The 15,100-nt window shown below is 42.4% G+C and overlaps 1 long non-coding RNA gene across 1 annotated transcript in view; it reads left to right on the forward strand.

Moving 5' to 3' along the window:
• LOC104874666 overlaps positions 1-14,451 on the forward strand; it is an 80,984-nt gene extending 66,533 nt beyond the window's left edge. Inside the window, exon 4 of the long non-coding RNA XR_783828.1 lies at positions 14,349-14,451. This is a non-coding gene — a long non-coding RNA (uncharacterized LOC104874666). The remainder of the gene's footprint in view (positions 1-14,348) is intronic.
• Positions 14,452-15,100: the final 649 nt, after the last annotated feature.

A 15,100-nucleotide genomic window follows, 5' to 3' on the forward strand; every position in this document is an offset into this window, starting at 1 on the left:
TTTGATACCAGTTTTTAAAGTCTCTGGTAATTGCATTTGGCATTTCAGAAAAAATTATCCCATTATTCCATTTTAATCAGGGATATGATTTTGAAACAATAAACTTACTGGCTGTCTGGGGGCCTCTACTTCTTTTGCCTCCTTGGTTCACTAATTGACTTCTTGCCTAGAAAGGCAGGCAGAGGTTCAACTTCACTGCTTTTGCAGAGAGCAGGTGCCAGTTTTGTTCAAAGAGGAGTTGCATGTCAGCCTCTCAGGTCCTACTCAGTTTAGTAGGGCTCAGTTGAGTCATTAACTAAGGGGACCACATCTACCAGAGAATGCATGACAACGATTCCAAGAAATAAGTCCTGAAGGAGGTGCCTCATAACTCTTAGGCACAGCCACCTGGGCGCGAAGGAACCGGGGGGGGGCAGACATGGCTGGCTGGGGATCTGGGTAGAAGTCCCAGGATCAAAGGCAGACGAGGGCTATGGGGACCTAAAGGGGAAGGTTGGCAGACAGTGAGGGTAAGTGTGCAGAGGCAGGAAGCCACTATTAGAGAGGACCACTGTCTAGCACCTGTGAGTCAAAGTGGATGGTGCCAGCGTGAGACTCAATTCACAGCTCAGCTGTGGGGAGAAAGGTAACTCTTAGTTTTCCTCTAACTCAACTATGCTTGAAGTGCAGTTGCCTCAGCACTCCGCTGGAATGTGGTCAGGGTATTGGGAGCAGCTCCCTTTTGGTCCCGGAGACATCTGTCCACCAGGTGACCAGTGAGGTGCCATCAGCTGGGTGTTGCTCTTGAGACTGCTGGCTCTTGGTGGTCTTGGGTCCTGCCTAGGAGCACAAAGACTTTGTCAAACTGCCCATGGCCCCTTCTGCCTAGCCATTAGCTAACAAGACTTTGTAGCCCCAACAACCCCAGCTTCAGTGAGGCCACTCTGATCCTGGGGGAATTCCAATCTCCCTCCTGCTTCTGACTGACCAGAGCTCTCCTATCCCTTGGACTTGGGCTGTTGGAAACAGTGGTGGACAGGCTCTTGGGTCATGCTTGTTTCTTCACCCTCCATGCTCAGTTGCTCAGTGACTCCTTCTGTCTTTTGAATATGTGGTGAGGCAGATGCAGGTGTGAAAAGTCAGGCTTGGGGGAAGTAAGCAGCCTCTGCAAAGACACTGCAGGGTGCCCAAGCTTTCCTTTGGGTTTGCCAGTAGCCACAGTGCTTCTCTCTTCTCCTCAGTGACCACAAGAAGTCTTTAGTCTCAAAGACGGTCTCAGGTTTGGGTTCTAAGTTGCTTGTCTTTATAAAAATGCCAACTTTGCCTTGTGGGTCCTCACATGCTCCTGGGATGCCTCTCTCCAGCCTGGAAACTGCCTGCATCTTCCTATTCCTCTCACATGGGGTCTTCAGTGGGTTCTGGTCCCTGTGTGGACCTCTTGTGAGGCCAGCTGTTTCCCAGACTCACAAAAGTCACCAGTGTATTACAGAAGTCCCCAAGAGGAGCTGCAGCTTACCATCGATCCTCTTCTGGCACTCAGGGGGCTGTTTCAGACAGCACTGCTGAGCAGTGATGTTTTCCACTCTTGAAAGCTCAGGATCCCCCACCAGCAATGCAGCAGGGTGTACAGATGTTTTCCTATTGGGAGTAGAAATGGACACAGTCTTCCCAAAGGGCAGTCAAGGTGTGTGTCTGTGGTGCATGCTGTCCACTTCTAGGAATGTTTCCTTTGAGGATGTGGCTGTGAACTTCACCCAGGAGCAGTGGGCTTTGCTGGATAACTTCCTAGAAGAAGCTCTATAGAGCTGAGATGCAGGAAAACTTGAGGAACCTGGTCTCCGTAGGTAAGGGGGAGTCATTCCTTGAATTAGACACTTCAGTTACAAGTATTCTTTGCTCATCAATGCTTAAAGTACTTGAAAGAATTCAGACTGGAGAGTAACCTCATGTATGTCACAGCCCTGTCAGCATTTATTGTTGATTGATTTCTTTCTTTTTTTTTTAATTGAGTTTTTTGGTGCTTTTAAAGTATACAGTACAGTTACATTCATCATTGGGATCTTGTAGCTTTACATGACAGATCTTGGTTCTCATTTTTTTCCCATACCCCTGCCCTCCCTTCACCCACCCAACCCTCCTGTATTTACAGAGACTTTGTTTCCATTTTTTCCTTTTCTCATATTTTTTCTTTCTTGGTGGCAGCCATTCTTTCTGGGGTGGGGTGGAGTTTGAGCATAGTTTTCATGTGCATCTCTTGAATGACCAGTGATGTTGAACATTTTTTCTATGTTTACTTGCTATTTTTTTAAAAAAGAAAACCTTCCTCTGATGGCCATTTATCACCTGAACAGTGTGTCCTTGGCCCTTTTGGGTTCAGTGACCTCCATGCGGTGGACGGAGGCCCCTCCTGAGTCCCAGAGAGACTCTGATAAATCTCTGAGGCCACACCTTCTCTCCACAGCTTTTGGGGAGGGTCGCTGGCCCCCTCCGTGGGGGTTATGACAGATGATCAAACAATCAGTACAGTCGATCATCCTGGACGAGCCCCCAAATGAAGTGGCAGACTTCCGTTTGATTTATACACTTTGTATTTGCTAGTCCGGGAGGATGGAACTACACCTGAAGCCCTGGAGACAGAGCAGAAAGTTTTAATTAGCCAGCGGGTCTGTCTGCTTTCAGATGCGCGGGAGACTGGCCAGGTGAATACTATTTAAAAGCTATAACGATAACAAGTGTTGGTGAGGATGTGGAGGAAAGGAAACCCTTGTAAACTTAGTGGGAATGTAAATTAGTGCAGCCATTGGGGAAACAGAATGGAAACCCCTCAGAAATGTTAAAAATAGAACTATGATACAAACTCCCAGCACTGTGTATATATGCAAATGAAATTAAGTCAATATGTTGAAAAGACATTTGTACTCTGTTTTTTTTCTTTTTTTTTTTTTTTTTTTTTGAAAGTATGAGAAAGTGTCTCTCTCTCTGTAGTTTGGGCTGGCCTTGAACTCATGGTGATCCTCCTGCCTCAGCCTCCCAGTTGCTGGGGTTGTACGTGTGCACCATCACACCTGGCGACCCTTGCACTGTAGTGTCCACTGTGGCTCTACTCACATTAGCCAAGAAGTGGTAACAGTGTGTGTATGACCATCGTCTAATGGGTAGACAAGGGAAGTGTGGTGCATATACACAATGGAATATCATCGGTCACAAGTGAGGACATCAGTGCAGTGACATCAATGGAATGGGGATTGGAATGTTGAGTGAAAAGCCAGGCACACAGAGAAATACTGCGGGATCCCACGCATGTGTGGAGCCTAAAACAAGTAGATTTCATGGAAAGTGAGGGTAGAATGGCAGTTACCAGAGGCAGGCAAGACGAGAGAGGGAGGGAAAAGTGAAGGTCGATCAGATAGTAGCAAGAAGTTTTGATGTGCAATTGGACATTCAGGTAACTATATAAAGCAATAAGGTATTATATTTTACAAAAAACTAGAAAAAATGGATTTTGAATGTTTTTACCATAAGCAAATGACAATTGAGGAACATAGATATGTTTAGCCAGATTCAAGCATTACACAATGTATACATGTACCAAAATATCACATGGTTCATACCTATGTATATGATTTTTGTTTTTATGTATCATTTAAGATGATACATTTAAGTAAATAAAACAGATATGCCAAAAAAGAAACTATGGTCAAAATAAAAAAGCAGTATTATGATAAGCAGATGCAGAGAGACATATGAGACACATTATTTTGTTGTGTTTGAAATACATAGAATTTAGTTGAGGGTAAGGATAATAATATGGCTGCCCATGGTTTCTGCATAAAGGAAAAGCAACAAACCTCCTAGGTACCTATCTGTGAATGACAGTAACTTTGTCGTTACCCACTCTGCACATATCTTTCTAGTGCCAAAAAGGGAGGAGGAACTATTAGGTTTTTAGAAGGTTTGGGTTAAGAGGTAACTTTCTGATGAGAAACTTCAGTACTGGGGATATTTTTCGGAGTAAAATACAAAAACTTGACCAAATCTCTCCCGAAAGGATTTAGCTGTCTTGCAAGAATTTACTTTATTTATATGACAGACATGTGGAAACAAAATGATAAAAAGGGGAGATAAAAATTACTGAAGAAGAATGTGAGATGGAGAGATGCAAAAAGGAGAAGGGAGGCTGGCAGCAGGGCAGAGAAGAGGTGCTGTCTATTATGAGAAAAAAGAAAATGTTATGGTCTGTGTGGCTTCCAGCCAACTCAATGGGCATTCTTTGCTTTTTCATCAAAAACTCTTGGGAAAGACATAATCATTTCTGGATTGGAATTTGATTCCTTTTTGCTGTGTAGGTGGGAGATAACCTGTAATTGCTGTGTTGGTCTTGAGTGGTCGAGGCATACACTGTCTCACTCCTACCCTGCAGCCGTCTGTCGGTAGTAAATCTTGGAGTGATTACCCAGTTAGGGACAGGAGGGGATGCTGTGCTTCTCTGTTCAGGGAAATTTGCATGTAGTTTTGGTTTCAGGAAGGACTCTGACACTGGAGATGGGACTTCACTCCAGGAACCAAGAGTCTCATGGAAATAGACGTTTGTAGACAGGGATGCTGTTAGGGTTTAGATCTCAAATGTCCTCCAGAAAATCTGTGCGTTTGGAAGGAGATTGGATCATGGGGCTGCTGTGCTCATGAGTGGCTTCATCCATGGATTCGTTCAGTAGCTAAATTTGCTATTAGGAGGTGAGGCCTGGTTGGAGTTGGTTCGCTGTGAGCATGATCTGAAAGGCTGTAGTTTTGTCCCCAACTCCTCCTTTTGTTCTCTGCTTCCTGGCTGGCATACAGTGAGCAGCTGTCCTCCAGCAGGTCCTTCCACCATGCTGTTTCTTGGGCCAGCTAACCATGGACTGAACCCACCGGAAAGTGTGAGCCATATAAACCTCAGTTCCTTTAAATTGTGGTATTGTGTCTTGGTGACAGAGAGTGACTAATACAACTGCACCGGGGTAAGAAATGTCTGACACTATAATTCAAGCATAAATCTCCATGTCTCAGTCTACTCATCTGTAAAATGAGGACAGTGTCTCCATAGGGTTCCTTTACTAAGCCTTTGCAACCTAGTTGAATCACCCAGTGTGCATTCAGAACACAGAACCTCTGTTTTTAATGAAGGAATTTACTATAGAAAATCAGTTAAATAGAGATTGGAGAAAAGGACATGCCAAAGGAAACATTGAAGTAACAGAGAGTAACTGGAAAAATAAAGGATATTGAGATTATCAGGCCCTAGAAGCTGGCAGAAGGGGTTGGGCCCAGGCCTCTGGGAAGGGAACATTCATGTTTGTGAGAGAGCATCTGAGGCTAATTTGAGAAGGTGGTGAAGGGGCTGGGGGAAAGGAACTGGAGACTGGGCCAACTGTAGCCACCCAAGGGAAGAGCTTTTGCTGTTGTTGAACAGAAAACAAAACAAGAAGGAGCCCATCCCTTCCCCTTCCTTCTTCTTTTCAGTCTCCATTGGCTCGACCTGTGGGCAAATCTTAAATGGTAGTCAGAGGCAAAGTGAAAATGTGTTCCCCTCAATCTCAGCCTCAGCATCAAAGTGATCATCAAAGGGTAACTATGGAGTTGGGAGACAATGGTTTAATGACTGGCACTCAGTACTGTATTGGTCTGCTTCTTCTTGCTGTAAGTGAATACCACAGACAGGTTAGCTTATAAAGAAAAAAAGTTTACTTAGCTCATGGTTCCGGAAGTCTAACATCACAGTGCTAGCATCTACTTGGTGTCAGGTGAAATCTTTCTGCTTAGTCCTCAGGTGGCCCAGGGCATCACAGGCTGAGACACAGTGACCTTGCTAACTTGGGTATCTTTTCTTCTTTCAATGTCACTAATGCTAACATGGGCTCTTGCTCATTAATCATTGGATTAATTAATTCATTTAATCCTGATATCTTCCCTGCTTACTTCACAATGGGACGAAAGTTCCTACATTAGTTTTGGTAGGATTTGAACCTTAGGATACACTCAGTAAGTATTAATATTGTTTATTTACAGCATTTGACTTCTCACTCTTTCCTTCCCCCTCTCCCTTTCTGCTCCAGAAACCTGCACTTTTTTTTTCTCCTGGTGTTTTCAGGGAGAAGAAACCGGCCTGGTAAACATAAGCGGCCGGGGACATCAGCAGAAGACAAGAGGGGAAGGGGAGAGGAAGCTGATCCTCTCACAAGAGGTTTGACAGTTTATCTTCAGGATCATACTTTTATTTTGGTAGATCAGGGCTTTGGGAGCAACTCTGTGAGGCTCTTTCCAAAAGAAGAATTGCTGCTATCTTCAGTGAAGAATTTCTCTACTATTATAGAAGAAGATCTTCACGTACAAAAGGCAAAGGGAAGTTCAAGCACTCCTTGCACTTGAACTGTGGGAGGAAGGACTTCCAGCACAGTCTTCCTAGAAATGGAGGAAGAGCATGCTTAGGAGATACACAGTGGGAATGGCAGAAAAAGAGGGCACACAGATTTGGCTAACTCATTAGTTTGACCTGACATTTATTGCTTGCCAAAATTTTATATGGCAGCAGGTGTCCTGGACATCAAGAATTTCAAGACTTTATTTTGATGCTCAAACTTTCACAGAGTTGGCAATGACAGGGATGGCTAAATTATGAGGCAAGAGTCTAGAATCCATCCTGCTTTGAGACAGAGCAGCAGTTCTTTCTTCTTTGCATTAGCAGCCCCATTTCTGTGTCTTTTTCATATCATAGTTTTCCCTCTAAATTGTAAGAATAGCAAACTGGTTCTCTATGACTTAAGATAGAAAATAAACAAAAAGCTATTGGCAAAGAGGATAGAGAAAACATACAATTATAGTTTTGAGATGATCAGGCACTTCTCTATAAAACTGACAATCTGTGAGTCATCTAATTACCCAGTAGCCCATCCAACCATCTGTAGATTGTCACTTACTCACACAACCATCCACTCATCCATCTACCTGTCCATCAGTCCATCTATCCAGCCACCCACTTCCTCACTAATCTTCCCATCTCTTATCCATTTTGTTCACCCACCAACCTACTCCTTCCTTTCCTTCTATTTATCCAGCCAACAGATTATCCTAGAGAGTGACATATCAGACCCAGTGTGCAAGGCTGTGGTTATTAGAGATTAACTCACTATGTTTGCTACTCTGGAGTAGTAGCTCACAGGCTTATGAGAAAGACAGAGATATAAAAACTAAATAATAACAATAGGCAGGGAACTGATTTCTAGGTATTATAGATATTATTAGAGGCAAGTCTAAAGCCACACAGAAAAGCAACTCCTTTGACATTTCATGTGGCATGGTGGTTGAGAGTCTGGGCTCACATCCTGTATCTGGCATTACTGGCTCTGACATCGTAGCAAGTTCCATGAATTCTTTGTTGCCTTTGATTTTTTCATATTTAAAATGGGACTCAAAGTAAGAAATAACAGGGCTGCTAGTAGGAGTAAATGAATCAACAAATGCAAAGCACTTAGAATTTTGTCTGGCATGTAGAAAGAATTACATTATTGGCTAACATTGATTGTTGTGTAGAACCTTAGAGTTTAAATTCATCATAGCATTTGGTCTTGAAAAGCTCTCCCCATCCTGCAGGATATGGCAGGGCAGTTGTTGCCTTCCAGGCACTGACAGTGGTTCAGGGAGGTTGTTTTTGGATGAAAGTTATAGAACTACAGAGCAGTTGAGTTGGAAATCTACTTCTGTTTTTCTGTAGTGCCACAAAGACTCATATATTGACTTGGAAAAGCAACTGTTGTTATGTGTCATAGCTGCTGACTGGCTGCAGCTGGGCTGGCTGTAAACGCAGCCAAATGACACCATCTGCAGCACAACCTAGTACTACTGCTTTGTCTGCGTCTGCCACTCAACCCAAGGCCCCTGGGGACCAAGGGACAGAAGGCATGGGTCAGGAAGCTGCCAGACACCAAATATACATGTTAATCTGTCACAGGCAGTCACCTTCATCCAAGTCCTGGATGGTAAAATGTCTCCACGTGGGTCTGGAGAATTAGAAACTCAATATCCTTTTAAAATAAAAATGAGCTGTGGAGTTTGAAGGCACTCAAGAGTGAGGTATTTTTGATTGATATTCCTTTCAAAAGGCAGACAGCTTTCCTTGACTATTTGATTTGGCTTTGGGGTTGTGCTCTATGAAAATGCATTTGAACTCTGAGTGCTGAAATGTGTGAAGCTGAGAGAGAAGCTAGAAATGCTGCCTGAGGCCAGCGGTTCCCAGAAAGAGATGCAGACCACACCTGCTGCTGCCGCAGAAGTATGGGCGAGGGGGGCAAGTGGTTACAGAAAGGGATAGGGAGCCACAGGGTCCAGCTCATTTCTGGTCATTGTTGCCATCTGTGAGTCCTGGCTGCTGAGATAAAACAGTGTATGATTTCTAGGTAGTTGAAAAGACATAAACATAGAACACAATGTAGCATGGAGATGATACAACCTTGTACAGGAAACACAGGAATAAATGATTTGATATCTAAGAGTGGGGAGGTTTTAGTAGGTAGATGCCATCTAGGTAGAGTCTTTTTAGAATTAATTTTTTTGTTACATTTAAGGTATACAATATAATGACATTCATCATTGGGAATCTGCACCTTTACATAATCCATCTTGGTTCTTATTTTTTCCCCATTCCCCTGCCCTCCCTTCATCCCTTCCACCCCTCCCTATCTACAAAGACTTTGTTTCCATTTTTTTCTAGGTAGAGTCTTAAAGCATAGATAAAAGTTTTCTAGACAGACAAATAAAGGATGTGCATTCTTAAGTAAAAGTCATAGCTTATCTAAAGGTCTGGGGTTATTTACATGCTCAATTTAATTCAAATTGTATTCCTGAACAGTTGTACCGATTATCAACTGGTATTTTCTCTATACTACCAACTTAGTATTTTCTTTTCAATTTTTGACAAACTAGTCGGTGAGACTAATAAGGTTAAGTATCTTTCCATATGTTTATGGACAATTTCTGTTTTGTGTACAATGCCTGTTTATAGTGTATGGTCAGTTTTTTATGTGATTTATTTGCATTTTTCTTATTGATTTGTAGAAATTTTCACATATTCTGAATACTAATCTTTTGCTGATTTTGTTTTGAAAATATGTTCTCTTATGTATTTTTTCTCATAGATTCCCATGTGTGAAATCACACACAGATATGTAAAGTATATATATATATACTTTTATAAAAAATATACATTTATATAAAATTCCTGTATATTATATACCTCCTATGACTCATATTTACATTTTATAGTATATACTTGTATCTTATTTAAAATATCCTCTACTTCAAGTCATAAAGATGTTCTTTTAATTTCAATAGTTTTAAAGTTTGGCCTTCCATATTTATATATGTAAACTGCTTAGAAATAATTTCTGTCTATGGTGTGCTACAGAGATCATTTTTTTCTCAAATTAGAGAACCGTCTCTGTAGCATTTACTGAATGACCCATATTCTCCCATGTGATCTATGGTACTAATTTTGGTATGTATAAAGTTTCTAGGAAATGCATTATTTGAGGGAGCAAAAGATTAATTAAAAAATTTTTATGAAATCAACAGTAAATACATGCTATCATCCTAATTTGACATGTAACTTGCCTGATGTTGCATGGAAAATGTCAAGCTCCTTCTGACAGCAAAACTTTTATGTCTGTTGATTGGAGAGTGTAAGTGGCTAATCCTTGCAAAACTCTGGGGAAGTTAGGGTTTTATAGGCAGTTGAAAGCCTCCTAGGGCTTTCAGTAGGGGAGTAGCACACTGATTTATACTGTACTTTGCTTCCTTAGCTGTTAGATGAAATGCAGGTTGGAAGGAGGCAGCGTGGATGGGGGGACACCCAGGCCTCCGACTCTTGCAGTCACTGAGTCCCGGAAGGCTCCGTGGAGATGGATAGAAGGTAGAAGGGTTTGAAATGCACTTTCGGATCAGCATTTCAGAGCTTGCTGTTCATGTGCATTTAATTGGAGGCTGAGAGAAAGGGAGGGCATTTAGACTGAGCAGCTGCGTGATGGTGATGGCAGTGCTATTATATAAGTAAAGGCTCTGTGACAATTCTAGGACCGCCAGGTCCTGCCTGTCTGCCATCAGATCTTCTTGAACTGGCCTCCGAGGTCCTAAGGGCTACAGGCCTGAATGGACCATAGTCTGATGATGGCATGCATTTACAAACTGGAGAAAAATCTGTGCTCTTCTTGTTTTTTAGCCACACTGATGATAATGGCTTAAAAGATAAAAGACATGATTCTTTTTCAGTTGCAGGGCTCTTGTCCATGTGTCAACCTTCTTGATAAATAGGCAAGACAGGTATGAGTAAGGTTATGTCCCTCACTTGGGCTCTGTCTGCTGCTTGGTGGCCTGGCTGAGTCTGGCCTTTTTGTCCCTTTCCAGTGACATTTAGATAATGAGATATTGTTGATTAGACCCACCATGTACATACAAACTCTGAGCTAACTCAGCAGATGTGTGGGTTTACAGTTAGGCTTAAAATAGTAACAACATAATTTCATAACAGCTCACAATGTACTTTTCCTGTAGGAGAGGAAACACGCCCTTTCATTTCTTTGTGCTTATAAGAAAATCCAGTTGTGGGTTGCAGTGGTGAGCAGAGAATGTGGCCGCCTCAATTTGTTCAATTTTCAGACTGTCACAAAAGAAAGAAAGCTTTTCCGTCATTTGGAGATGGCAATAAATGGAACTCTGTGCCAGGCAATTTACAGGGGACCTGAGCAATTATGATACTTGCACATGCTCTGAAAGGAGCTCCCCACTCACAGTCTTCCCATGTCTCCCACCTAACCCTGCAGGCAGGGAGGACATTAGAAGGCACATCTTGCTCTTCTGACCCGAAAGAGACAAGACACAGCTTACTTATGTCTGCACTGGCCATTCATTAAACCATCTCTTGCTTTTACGGGATGTGGTGGTGTTTTCTGTCCATTTTCCTCTGTTGAGCTATATTTTGTATTCAGAACATCTCACCTCATCTGGAGGCAGCAGCTTGAATTCAAGAGTACACGGTGGATTTGGGAAGTGTGCCACCAGCGTTATATGTCAGGGACACCATTTACAGGCCTTGTGCTCTTGGGAGAGCCGCCTACTGCCTCCAGCCTCACTGTCTTCATCTGTAAAGTGGGAGTGAGGTCTGTTCCACGGGATGAGGACTGAGGGGTATGTGACGTTATATCACATCTGGGCCACAGTTTAATTAATTGTTCCGTCTTTGTTGCATTTATGACCCTTGAAAGAAACTATCCATTTCCAACAAAATGTGCTGACATAGTTTGAATCTGAAATGTCCCCCAGAGTCCCATGTGCTAAAGGCTGCCCTCCAGCCTGCGGTGTTACTGGGGGTAAGGGACCCTATCAGAAGTGGGCCTGACGGGAAGCAGTTGGGTCACTGGGGATGCGACCTTGAAGGGATACCAGGACCTTGGCCCCTTGATCTCTTTCTTTCCTTCTAGATCTCCTTTGCCACATTTCCCCACCAGGAGGTTCTGCTTCCCCACGTAAGCAAACTGATGGCCACAGGACCATGGAGTACAACTGATGATTCTGTGAGCCGAAACAAATCTTCCCTTTTTAAAACTGTTTATTTCAGATGTTTGTCACCAGGGTGGGAAGCTGACTAACACATTTCCCTTTCCCACGGCCTTTATCGTTTTTTCTTGAAAGACTTGAGGTTGGCTCTGTGACAGCTCCCTTCTGAGAATGCGGTTGAGTCATGCGACAGTGCCTCTCCTTAGACCCTCTTGGGTACCTGGATCATCCGGAGATTGGGCTGCGAGCCGGAGCTCTCTGAACCTCAGCTCAGCCCCAGCTGTGAACACAGCTCCAGCATCATGGGAACTGGCCGCCTAGTACTGAGCAGCTCTTCTGCAGAGAGCTACAAAACTCCACGCCCTTCCTGTGAACTTCCTTCCCCAACAGCTCCAGGCTTTTCAATGAATGTCCCTCCTTTTGGTGTTGGGAGGTTTTAGAACTGTTTTCCAGGGTCTTCATTAAGCATGAGTATTACCAAGTCACTCTCCTCATACAGCCCCACTGGGTTCCTGTTTTCATAACATCAAATCAGGTACACTTGCTTGGCTCTGCATATATTAGTGCTTTCTTTGTTCCTTGGATGTAGCACGCTGATTTCTTTCTTTTTTTGTTTTAATTAGTGAATATTTGTAATACATAATAGTTACATCTGTTATAGTTAATCATGTTTTGATCCTTTTCCTTCACTCCCTTTTTTCTTCCTCCTTTGTTTCTGCCTCCACACTTTTGCTCAATTTCGTCCTTTCTCAGATGGCTTCCTCCATTCCATTTTGGGCTGCCCAGTCTTCCAGCCTCCTTTCAGCATCTGCCTCCCTCCTAAAAGTCTCCCTGATGGTTCCACCAGATCTTTTCCTTCTCCTCTGACCTTTAACACGTTTTCAAGTTCTATTGCAGAACAGAGTTTGGCACTGAGGCACACACTGGCCTGTGATAATTTAAAGAAAATTCCTGTAATTTAATTTTTTAAATGCCTTAACTGAGTCGTGAGCTTTTAAGCTCAATACGAAAAATGGTTAAGCAACTATTGTTCACTCTTTCAGTTATTAGAGATAAATGTATAAGTCATGGCTAATGTCTCAAGTGGCTCCTATCTAGTGAGAGGCGTACACTGTGATCAGAAAATGGAATGTACATGTTTTATAGTACAGATATGCACACAGTCCTGTAAGGGGAGGGCAGTGAGTACGAGAAGGAACTATGGAGGTAGAGTCCATTGTCGAACGCCATTATGTACTCATTACTTGCTGAGGCAGGAATTTGTATGTGTCATTTTATTTCATATCTATAGCAGTCTTGCAAGGAGGACATGGAGTAATGTGTGCCCATCTTCCCTATGAGATTAAAGAAAGAAATGATGTATCTGGATCAGAGAGCTTGGTGGGGTCCACAGATCCTCCGGCTACAATGATTATGCTAAACACATTTCCATTATCTTGTCCTGATAGAGAGGATTGGTGACCAGGAGCACATCTTTCTCTGCCTTTGACTCTCTGGACCTTTGCTGTCCTTTCAGTGACTTTGGATCATTTGCAAGTTTCATTTTACATGAAATTTTCTTTTTCTGACTATTACTAAGGTAAGAAAACAAACAAATAATAGTAAACAAAAGAAGAAAACCATTTTTGCAGTGTGAAGATTCTCTCATTGTAATTTGCTGAGTTTCAAAGAGTGAGTTAATATTTTTATTAACATTATTTGTTTGGTAATCAGATGCAATCATTGGAAATTCAATGCAAGTTGAAATAGTTCATCAAACCTAGTTAGAAAACAGCATGTTTTCTCACTGACTTAATCATACAACCCCTTTGTTATTCAGAAAGCATTTGTCTTTCCTTCCAACATGAAGGCTCAGATATGCTTCTGACAGAAAGGAGAAAAGAAGGCAGTTTCCTCCTCTGAGTTACTTGGCTAATTCTTCAGGGCTCAGCTTAGAAGTCACTTCTTCCTGGGAGCCATGTTTATCCCACAAGTTGACATTAGATGAACTCTCTGCTTCTATATTTCTCCTGTTGCTACTTCCTGTTAAGTTTTTTGTTTGTTTGTTTGTTTGTTTGTTTGTTTGTTTGTTTGTTTGTTTGTTTGTTTGTTTGTTTGTTTGTTTGTTTGTTTGTTTGTTTGTTTGTTTGTTACTTGGGATTGAACTTGGTACCTTGTGCTTGCAAAGTTCCCATTAAGTTTTAACTACATGTTTCTAGACTCCTCAAGCTGTTTCCCAGGCCTAGACTTCAGATTAGATGATCAAAAAATACTGATAAAAGATACAGTACTAATCATATGTGTGAAGCACCAGCAATATGGAAGAAACTCAAATTATAGTTTTCTTCACTTCCTCTATATTTCATGTACCAGCTTTGAAGTCAGTGTAATTTTGTATTTCTTTGCTTGTTTTCCATGTCTTAAGATATGAATCCACTTTTATTTATCTTAAGAGATCCAACACTTAATTATCTTTGGGTGCCAGTAGGACATGATGTGCAATACCACACATATAAAAGATGCTTGAAATATGTTGGATCAAACCATGATGCATATCAGTCTGAAATGGTTTGAATTCACAGCTTCATTTTAGTAAAACATTTACACACCTTCTCAAGTGTTTTAATAGAGAACTAGTTTTCCTTTAAAAAGTTCTCTGTTTTTGAATTGAGCTTCTCAGTAAGTGTTTGTAAAACAAACAATGACTGCGTGTGCTGGATTCCGAGTTGATCCCATGAGGACATCACAGTGTCCGTTTGTCCTCTTGTCTCTCATTGAGCTTTGTGCCTTTTTCCTGTTGTCTGTTTCAGGGTCATCCAGGAAAGGCTACGTAAGAGGATACAGTTCCCTCAATAAGAGATGAAGGTTCACAAAACAGCCAGTCAGACCAGGGAATAGAAGATTAAGGCGGCATGGAGGGTAGGTCTGTTTAACCCTACCCCACTCTGCTTGGTGGGCTGTGGCTTGTGCTGGGGTTCCCTCACCTTCTGACTCAACTGATCAGTCTGGGATACTGAGAGACAGAGGTGTGAACAGAGCAGGCAGCTGAGGGCAGATACTGAGGGTGGCAGTGCTGTAGTGATACCAGCTTGAGCAGTTGCTTATTTCATAGATTTAAAAGCATGATGAGACGTCATCTGCAATTGTCAGTCTACCATTGATCAATCCTGTCCTGCTGGAGGTGACACCCAGGTCCTATGGCCCCTGAAACATTGATTTGTTCTCTTCTGCCTGTTAGCCTGATAAATAAAGGAAATGGAGCTACATAGGGAGTTGTTTGTGACAGTTGTGTTTGGGGACAGGCATGGCTGTGGTCAGAGTGTCCCTGCCAGGCAGCACATCAGCTGTTGATGGTTTTATGTTTGCCTTCCCAATTCTAAATATATGAGGAGCAGGTAGGAAGCTTGGTGTGCTAAGCATATTTTCTGTCTCCCTACAGATTCCATTTTGGGTTAATAACTCTCAGCAGGAGGGATCCCCAGCAGTAGGCATCCTGCTTTGTACCCCATAGTGAAGCTGTGATGATTAGTCCTTTGGAGGAAAGCAGGAGGTGGATGACTTC

This window comes from Fukomys damarensis, unplaced genomic scaffold, assembly GCF_012274545.1.
Source record: "Fukomys damarensis isolate Sample0158 unplaced genomic scaffold, DMR_v1.0_HiC HiC_scaffold_35, whole genome shotgun sequence".
NCBI lineage: Eukaryota > Metazoa > Chordata > Mammalia > Rodentia > Bathyergidae > Fukomys > Fukomys damarensis.